This window comes from Melanotaenia boesemani, chromosome 5, assembly GCF_017639745.1.
Source record: "Melanotaenia boesemani isolate fMelBoe1 chromosome 5, fMelBoe1.pri, whole genome shotgun sequence".
In the NCBI taxonomy this organism is placed as follows: Eukaryota; Metazoa; Chordata; class Actinopteri; order Atheriniformes; family Melanotaeniidae; genus Melanotaenia; species Melanotaenia boesemani.
The window spans coordinates 30,120,376-30,129,961 of NC_055686.1; positions in this window are offsets into that span (position 1 = coordinate 30,120,376).

The window sequence follows — 9,586 nt, forward strand, 5'->3', positions numbered from 1 at the left end:
GGACCGGTCCAGAAGCTGGTCCTGGAACAGCAGACGGTTTCAGATATCAGGAACTGAATTGATGGGAACTTCTCTAATTTAAAGATGAAACCTTTCCTGGATGACATGAAGGTTCTATGACGTGACTTAATTCAGCTGTTTTAAGGTATCTAGAGCTGAACTCTGATACTTGGACACCGTCTCACATCTTCCTTCAACATGATACATTTTTCTTGGTTTGACAACTTAAAAGTTCATGGACCGCATTTAAATTCATGTATGAGCAGTTTTCCTGACCGTTGCAGTTCTCTTTTAAAAGCAGCATGCTAGTCCACCGGTTCCTGGTTTGTCATAAACTGTCTTCTCTGATCATGTAGAGGACAAAGGGACACAAGGCCAGGCTGAACGAGGAGTTTGAAACACCAGACTACCTCAGTGTAAGTTCTGCAGACTTGCGCCTCATGAAACGCTCATCATTCTACGATTTTTTATTACCTCTTTATTTCTGACAGGTCCAGTCTGCTCAGTCTTTACCAGGTTTGCATGAATATGAAAGAAAGAAAAGCAACTTGACAAAGTTACTGAAGAATGTGGAGGCACTGATGAGAGAACCAGTCCAGGAAGAGGACAGAGAGGGAGACACTGGGACTGGCAATAGCAGGGATGGTCTGGCAACGATGGAGAAGCCTGCATCTCTTCTTGACGAGAAAAGATTCATGGTCTATATATGTGGTGGATACAAAGGTAGGAACCAAAAACTCTGGAGGAGATTTACACTCATCGCCCTTTCAATCAGGACTGTTTTCTAGTACTGGATCAGACCTCCTTTTTAATCCTTTGTGTGATAGACCAGAGGTCCCATACACTGGTCCTCAAGGCCCACTATCCTGTAGGTCTTAGATGTCTCCCTGCTGCAACACACCTGATTCAAATTAATTAATTAATGTCTCATTAGCAGATTTGTGTAGAGCTGTTTTAGAATAGAATAGAATAGAATAGAATAGAAATACTTTATTAATCCCTTTTTTATTTTTTTGAATCAGGTGTGTTGTAGCAGGGAGACCTGCAGGATAGTGGGCCTTGAGGACCAGGGCTGGGGACCTCTGTGATAGACGGAACAAAGTGACAGCATCACACAGTTGCTGCAGGTTTGTCAGCTGCCTCCATGATGAGAATCTCCCGTTCCACCACATCCCAAAGCTGCTCTACTGGACTGAGATCTGGTGGCTGTGGAGGCCGTTGGAGTCCAGTGAACTCATTGTCATGTTCTAGAAAGCAGGTGGAGATGATCTGAGCTTTGTGACATGTGAATCTAGAATAGGTTAAACATTAACATAGAATATCTGACTCCAGTAAAACTTTACCTTTTCAGTGATATTCGTTGAATCAGAAATGAGGAGGATGACGGTGAGAATCAAGTTAACAATTTATTAACAGATCAAAAGCAACAGAAATACAGAGTCTCTGGGTTCAGAACGTGGGTCAGGTCAAGAAGTCTGAACCCCGTCCATGTGTTTTCTGAAGCTTTTATAAAATGTAGGTGGATCTTTGGGGAAGTCCTCCTTCGTATCACGCACACACACACACAGCTGCAACCGACTGTAATTCAGTTGGTAAGTTGAGGCTTCTTCCGTTTTGGAGGTCCAGTACATCTGTGAGATGCAGACACATCATATAGAAGGAAGTAGAGCTGGAAATACAAAACAATGGACACAGACATACTGCCAGACCAACCCGTACTCATCTATCACCCATACATGTTTTTTTAGCAAAGCTAAGCATTTCTTTCTTTTGCATGTCACGTCCTTTGTTTACCTCACTGTTACTGAGAATCTGCTGTCCTATGCATTTCATGTTGACAATGAGCACATTTTACTAAAACATATAATATAAAGCATGATAAACACAAAATAACTCTTCACATGGTGCATTATCCTGCTGGAAGTAGCATCATAAGATGCTACACTGTGGTCAGAAAGGGATGGACATGGTCAGCAACAATACTCAGGTAGGCTGTGCTGGTTAAACCAGGCCATGTTGGTACTAAGGGGCCAAAGTGGGCCAAGAAGATGGATGGATCCATGTTTTCATGATGTTTCCACCAGATTCTGAGCCAAGCATCTGAATGTGGAGCTGAAATAGAGACTCATCAGACCAGCAACGTTCCTCCATCTTCTATTGTCCAGTGTTGGTGATTCTCCTCTGACCTCTGACATCAACAAGACATTCTGGTCCAGACAACTGCTGCTCGCTGGATATTTTCTCTTCTTCAGACCATTCTCTAGAAATCCTAGAGATGGTTGTGGGTGAAAATCCCAGTAAATACTCAGACCAACAACCATGCCACGTTCAAAACCTCTTAAATCCCCTTTCTTCCTCATTCTGATGCTCAGTTTGAACTTCAACAAGTCGTCTTGATCATGTCCACATGACTGCATGCTGCCCTGTGATTGGCTGGTTGGATATTTGTGTTAAGCACGTAAACAGGTGGAGCTGACAAAGTGGACTTTGAATGTGTTTCGTTTTTTTTTTTTTTTTTTTCACCTGTCTTGTCCAGCATCGTTGCAAACAGAATGAATGTCTGGCTGCCGTCTGGTGCCGGGCAAGTTTACTCTATCAAGCAGGGATTTATACTACATGTATAAAGTCCCTCTTGATGATATGAAAAACTTTATTAAATCAAACTCTTAATGCTGGACTTGACCGGAGGGGACAGAGAGAGAGAGAGAGAAAAGAAGGGAGAGAGAAGAGGGAGGGGAGGGAGAGGGACAGAAAGGGTGTGGGGAGTGCAGGTGGGGACTTCAGACATCATACAAAAGACCATGTAATCCATACTACTTACAACATATATAGCTAAGATCATCCTAGCCAGTAGGTCATTACACAACTAGTTGATAATAGTAACAATAATAATAATCACAATAATAATAATAATAATAGTAATAATAATAATAATAAGAGTAATAATAATAATAATAATAACAGAAATAATAATAAAATTTTAAGAATAATTATAAGAATAGAGAGAAAAGGTATATTGAAGAAAAAAAAAATTGAATTTGAATGTGTTTCTAAATAAATAGCTGTTGTTAAAACTATTTTTTATAGTATTTTTTGTTTGTTGTTTCTGTTTGCGTGTGTGAGACAGACACAGCTGCAGAGAGACGAGCAGTCATAGAGAATGTGTATCCCAGACTGTATCTGTACTGCAAGCAGCGAGGCTATGACTTCAGGATGGTAGACCTTCGGTGGGGAACGAGTGACTCTGTAGCTGAACACCACGACACCGCTCAGCTGCATGTGGAGAATCTGCAGCAATGTCGGAGAAGCCCGGGTGCAAACTTCATCGTAAGATATCACCCCTCTTCTTTTTGTTCACATAACTGTTCAGATTTACTGATTTCACATGTGCTGATCAGCTGTTTGCAGGACAGAAGCATGAAGTCCGAAGTATTCCCACTACCATCACCAGAGAAGCCTTCGATGCCATGGTGATAGTGGTAAGCAGAGACCAACATAGGATGTGTAGGAGCAAACCAGAGAAGGACAATCCTGCTTCAGGCCCCCAGCCTGTCAGAAAACATCTAAATGTGGGGAAACAGGACACAAATTCAAGATTACTGAGTTCTAATGGCCTATTTTCTGATGGGCCAGAGACCAAACTCAGTCCAGAGGTTAGTAAGAACCAGGCAGGTTTGGACGTAACTCTGCTCCAGATGTGGTACAAGCTGGATGAGAATGTCCTTCCTCCTGTTTACCGCCTACTTCCCATCAGGTAAAACACATCAAACATGGTTCGTTATATCTTCCGTTTTCTTGGATGCGCAGCTTTGATCATCTGTCTCAGCATTTAGCAACATTTAACAGCTGTCTGCACGCTGCTTTTAGCACTCATTATCCAGACTTCTTGAGCAAGGATCAGGAACAACGGAAGCAGGCCAGAAAGGCCTGGAGTTCTACCTGTCTGACACTGTGGGAAGTTCTACAGCACAGAGCAGCTGAGGCTCTCGGACAAGAGGAGGCAGCACAGTTACTCAGGACAGGTAGAGTTTAGCAATTCATGACTCGGCACATGCTTCAGGGGGTAAAAAGTAGTAGCCAGTGGTGGAGAACACTGTATACTTGGTATGAACAGGTTCCCCTCTCTATACTCACTGTTTTTTCCAGGAAATTGGCAGGATGGTTGTTCTGAGTTGCACCAGTTCACAACTAAATCATATAAACACACTTTGCAGACACAATCCAATACAATCCAATTCTTACACTTTAGGTGATCTATCGAAGTTTTCCAGGCATTTCTAGCCTGTCCAGGAGGTTTACAATCCAGCCACTAAATGTAAATGTAGTTTTATTCAGAGACTCTATCTGGTAAATCCACAATGATCCATGATAACAACATTATTTATCACATTTCATCATAAAAAGATCACTATCACTACTATGTTGCTAAGAGACCTCTATTTAGCCCTGGACATGATGATGAGGTCACTTCCTGTCAGACTTTCCACCAATCAGAGAGCTTAGATTGACGGTAATGTCCAATCAGGAGCAGCCAAAGATCAACCAGCGAGCAGAAAGTTCTATGTGTGTCTGAAAAGAAGAAAAACAATGCTCCTCTATGGCTGGAATAAAGCCAAGAAGACGTTTCTGATGCACGGTGGCGCCACAAAGCAGCTGAGCTGGAGTTGGTTTAGTGAGGATAGCAGGTAAATAGTAGCAGGAAAAACTGGAAATGAGGAAAAAGTGGAAACATGGAAATAGTTTCTGTTGTGTGTTTGTTTCAATGCCAATATTTTTTCTCTTTAAAGCCAAGACTTGAGAGAATGATGTGCAGATGAGAAAAGGCTTGGTCACTGTTGATCTGTGTGTTATTTCTACAAAGTTCTGTTAGTAATAAATTCTGCTTTCTTCTTCTGGTCGGCCTTTATGCTGCTACATCTATTCATACATTCATTTTAGATCATTCTAGCCTCAGAATCTGACAGCTGAGGCTGGAAACATCAAGTCTGACGCTAACTGGGATTAAAAGCTTCAGCTGCTACAGACTGGTTTATACTGGGAATAAGAGTTCTTTACTTGGAACAATAACTCTACTTTTTGATGTGCAGTTCTTGACTGGGAGGTGGAGGCCGGCCTGCAACCCGTACATGAAGCCCCAGTAGAGAATCACTGCCACTGCTATAAGAGAGTCATCCCAGACCTTTACAACAACCTGGAGAATGAACACGCTGCTCAGTACGTCGATCTCCTGAAGGGACAAGCTCGACTTGATCCAATACTCAGCACTGCACACCAACGTTTCATGAACCGTCTCCACAAAAGGGTAATTTGTAGTATACTGTATATTTATAATATACATATATACACAAACTCATATTCAAATTATGCTTTAATAAAGTCAGTTCTTATTGTTATATGTCCTCAGTAAAGTACCTGTAACACGAGGTGTGTTTGACTATGGAAAATGATTTAGATCAATACTGAGATGATAGTGAGAGATTAATTAAACTTATGTGTTGACCACATTTAACTTCATCACTTGCAGCCCTGACTCATGGTTTTTACATGGAAAATGTTTTTCTGGGTAAATTAATTTAACAATTTCTTCATTATTGCTTTGAAACAAAAATACAAAAATGAAAACCTTTGACCATAAAGGATGAATTTTATAACTATAATGTGGTAATTACTGGTTTTATTACTTTATAGGCTGATCTAATGTAAAATATGATGGAAACGTTATCCTTCATTACTTAATTATTATTAGGTATTATGAAAGTTATGTCACTATATGACATGTTAGCCAGCAAACCCATTACTACTACAATATTACCGTACTACTACCAAATAATTTTCCTTTAATCTTTAATCTTTGCATTTGTTTCCCTGTCCTTATTACCCCATGACTTTAATACTAGTCTCTTGTTGCCATGATGTTCTCAGTGTTACTACCAGGCTAAATCCTGGTTATTACTTTGGTAACTAAAAGGTGTTACCCTGTTTTTAACTCTGTATCACCAGCATGTTACTATTACCATTTTTACTGTGTTGTAATGCTGCTGGTAATTTCTCATTTAAGGCAAATATGGGAAAATAAGGCTGGTTTAACATCTGGAGAGGCTGTTTACCTGTAAACAATCACTGCTGACACCGTTAGAGCTGCTCTCATGTATTTATATGTGTGTCATCAAGTTACGCCACACCAACATCTATGAGCGTAATGTGAAGTGGGGACATGAAGGTATGAACCCTGAACACAAGCAGTTCTACACCAAGCGCGTCTCCTCCCACGTCCAGCAGACCGTTATCAGCTCCATCAGCAAGTACAGGACACTCGTCTGGAAGACATTAGTAAGTGTCTCTGTGTTTGTCAGTGACCAGCAGCTTCCTTCACTTTTCCAGACTAATGAAGATCACCAAACCCACTGGGTCCTTTGATGAAGTGAGGAGAGAAGCTCTCAGAGTCCGGATTCAGGAGGAGATCCAGCGTCATGTTAATCATGGGCGCATCTTGTAAGCGGTTTGCCATCTTTCCTAGAACCTGTTACCAGACACCACATCTTATCTTAGATTACAGCAGCTCAGGTTCTGTTGGTTCTATCCTCTCCACACTGTTGGGATTTTAGTCATTTCAGTATCTCCAAGCAACCGGGTGTAGAAAGAAAACCTTCAGTTTATTTTCGTACCATTTGTTCGTGTTTATAGAAAAATAAGTTGTCCTCCAGTTTAAGAGATTCAGATTTATTTTACTCACCCTCCATTTCATCAGCTCCACCTGTTCAACATCCTGTTAACACAAATATCCAACCAGCCACTCACACAGCAGCATGTAGTCATGTAGACGTGATGAAGACGACCTGCTGAAGTTCAAGCTGAGCATCAGAATGAGGAAGAAAGAGGATTTAAGAGACTTTTAATGTGACATGGTTGTTGGTCTGAGTATTTACTGAGATTTCCACCCACAACCATCTCTAGGGTTTCCAGAGAATGGTCTGAAGAAGAGAAAATATCCAGCGAGCAGCAGTTGTCTGGACCAGGATGCAGCAGAAGACCACACCGGGTGCCTCCTGTCAGCTAAGAACAGGAAACTGAGGCTACAATTCACACACACTCACCAGCACTGGACAATAGAAGATGGAGAAACATTGCTGGTCTGATGAGTCTCCATTTCAGCTCCACATTCAGATGCTAGGCTCAGAATCTGCTGGAGGCATCATGAAAACATGGATCCATCCATCTTCTTGGCCCCTTAGTACCAACGTGGTCTAGTTTAACCAGCGCAGCCTACCTGAGTATTGTTGCTGACCATGTCCATCCCTTTCTGACCACAGTGGAACATCTTCTGATGCTACTTCCAGCAGGATAATACACCATGTCACAAAGCTCAGATCATCTCCACCTGCTTTCTAGAACATGACAATGAGTTCACTGGACTCCAACGGCCTCCACAGCCACCAGATCTCAGTCCAGTAGAGCAGCTTTGGGATGTGGTGGAACGGGAGATTCTCATCATGGATGCTGTCTACAAACCCGCAGCAACTGTGTGATGTTGTCATGTCAATATGGAGCAAAACCTCTGAGAAAGGTTTCCATCACCTGCTTCCATCTATCACACCAGGATTAAAAAGGTCCGACCTGGTACTAGAAGGTGATCCTGATGAAGAGAAAGACCCAAGAGATAATGGGCAGGAAACAATTTGTAAAAAAGAGAAAATAATATGCATATACATTGGGTTTATTACCCTGTGAAATGTCAGAATTATTGTCGTGTAAACGACATCCATCAGGGGCAGAAGCATATACGACAGGTTTTTTAGTTACCTTTTTACCAGAAAGTTATGCAATAGGTCCCAGAAACTACATAAAATATTATATATTAGGGTTTAAGTTATTGTATTAAAATAATTGATAAAACATCCAAATTCTACAGACATAACTGATTGCTAGACGAGTTTTTTTTTTTTTTTGTTCTTACATGGCCATTAAATTCACATGTCTGTGAACAGAGCAAATCCAGCTTCTTCTGTCTCTGACACAGTCCAGTTTAACACTTTAATGGAGGAATTTCTCTCATTCCTTCAGGGCAAAAAGCTTTTCAATGAGGCAGGCTTTTCTACCAGATGTACGGAGGGTAATGGAGGGACCAAATACCAGGCCAGTCCTCCTGCTAGGACCAGCAGGATCGGGGAAGAGCACCACCATGGCTGCTGTAGCTCAGCTGGTCCCCTCTTGGCTGCCAGGGTACGATGCTTACAGAGAGCAGAAAATCAGTGAATAAGCTGTATGACCTCCGTTTGGTATGTTTGGTTTATTGGTTCAGAGCTGTGAAGGTACTGGTGAACTTCCTGGGCTTGACTGGAGAGAGCAGGAACATCCGTCTGGTCCTTCAGAGTCTGTGTTTTCAGCTGGCTGAATCCTACTGTCCTCACACCCAGCTGTCAGAGGTACTGGACCATCACGGCTTCATCTTGTCTCACCTGAGCCTCAGGCATTTTTACAGGTGCAAAATGCTTGTATTTGGGATTTCAGGACCTACTTCAGCTGGTCAACGAGTTTTACTCTCTGTTGGGCTTGGTGGGAGCAGAAAGGTCCCTGGTGGTGGTGCTGGATGGATTAGATGAACTGTCTGAGGAACATGGTCCAGAACTCTCCTGGCTATCCTCCCCTCTACCTCAAAACGTCCACCTCATCCTTTCTATGACCACAGACTCCCCAAACACTCAGTGTCTTCAGGTCAGTGGTGTTTTAACTCATTAATGAAAGAAGGTCCATAGCAGTAAACTAGGATGATGCATCAATAGTCAAAGATAAATAATACAAATAGTATAATTTGTGATCTCTGAATATTTACAGTCCTCCAGTCTGACCGTCCTGACTCTCCCTCCTCTGAGTCCTAATGAAATCAAAGCAGCGTTACAAACCAAACTCCACGCTGACCGGCGGCGTCTGCAGGAGCAGCAGATGCAGCTGCTGGTCCAGGCCTGCCTGTCCTGTCCCTGCCCGCTCTACCTGGAAGCAGCTTACTCTGAAAGCTTGCTCTGGACCTCCTTCTCCTCCTGCAGCCTCCCAGCCAGCCTGGAGGGCCTTTACCTCAGTCTGCTGACTCGCCTGGAGAGAGATCTGGGGAGGCAGCTGGTGAGACGAGCTGCATCTCTCATGTCCATGTCACGCTGGGGAGTTACTGAAGAGGTAAGAAAAACTATATTCAGCTACAAACTGAACATCATTTTATTTGCATTTTGTACGCAGTCCAACTTTTTCTGATTTTGTCTTATAATTCAGATTCAATCCACTTAAACAAAGCATTTGTTTGATAAATAGGATGTCATACAAACATTTTGTTTCTACTAAAAGTACATCTCTTACATTAAAAAACAACCCAGTTTAAATTAATTGCGTAAAATTAATTGAGTTTATCCAAAATGAGAAAATATAATTTCAAGTTGACTGAATGCATAAAAGGCCAGTCCTACTGCCATGCTAGAAGCCAACAGAGCATTTAAGAGACTGTGAGGGTTATTAAAATACACTTTTATACACAAAATTCATGATAATTGTGCTTTTTTTCAGTCAAACTCATGCAGAATTAATCTTGTTGGGGAATTTG